A 1,123-nucleotide genomic window follows, 5' to 3' on the forward strand; every position below is an offset into this window, starting at 1 on the left:
GAAGTCAAGACTATAATAATAATTTAAGGAGATTATGGGACACTATTAAACGTAAAAATATCTGAGTCATAGGGATACTTGGAGGAAAACAAGACATTGAAGAGATATTTGAAGAAATAATGATGGAAAACTTCCGTAACCTGGTGAAAGAAATAAACATACAACCCCAGGAAGCTCAGAGTCCCAAAAAAGAGGAACCCAAAGAGGCCCACACCAAGACACATCATAATTAAAATGCCAAAAGTTAAATACAAAGAGAGAATATTAAAAGCAGTAAAAGAAGGATTTCAGAAACATGGCGGAGTGAGAGATGTCCCCAGGTCTCTCCCCTTGAAACAACAATAAGCTGAACATCTAAAATTCAACAAAAAGCACCCAAACTGCACACCAGCACGTCTGAGTGTGGGATCTGCACATAAGAGCTACCACAGGTCAGAACCCTGGGTGTCAGGCAATGGACTGGGAGAAATAAAGAACTTGCCTCTTGCAGACAGAGCTCACTGTAGGAGGAGGGGGAAGGGAGAAGGAGCAGCTAGTTCCCTCAACAGCCCTGCGTGGGAGAGCTGTGTTTTCCGCACAGCCAGTGGCAGGGCCCAGATGTCAGGGAAGAAAGCAGAGAAGTGGGACAGCAGAAAAACAACAAGTTGGTTTTTACCGACTGCGGTTGCAAAACCGAGGCTGGGCTGCAGCTCCCAACACCCAACCCAGAGGGTCCCTGCCCCCATACCTCTGAGATCAAACACCACGGAGTCCCAGGGGAGTCTGAGGAAATGCTATCGAAACTGTTGCTAACACTGACAGGGTCTGAAACTGAGGATAGCGAGTGCGATTAAATATCTTTGAGAAAATAAAAAGGCATTTAAGGCTTTATATAAAGCGAGGATACAAGAGGCTTAGACACCACCTACTGGAAACCAAAAGAAAAGTGCCTTCTTTGCTACAGGCTAAAGAGAGACCTTTATATAATAAATCTTTCTGGGGAAAAAAAAAAAGCAGAATACATTTCCATTAATTCCCAGGCAGAGAAATGGTCCATTAAACACCATGAACAACCAAGGTGACAAGGCAGCTCAGAAAAAAAAAAAAAAAAAAAAAAAAAAAAAAAAAAAAAAAAAAAAAAAAG

The sequence above is a fragment of the Pteropus alecto genome, unplaced genomic scaffold (genome assembly GCF_000325575.1).
Source record: "Pteropus alecto unplaced genomic scaffold, ASM32557v1 scaffold1430, whole genome shotgun sequence".
NCBI classification, from domain to species: Eukaryota; Metazoa; Chordata; class Mammalia; order Chiroptera; family Pteropodidae; genus Pteropus; species Pteropus alecto.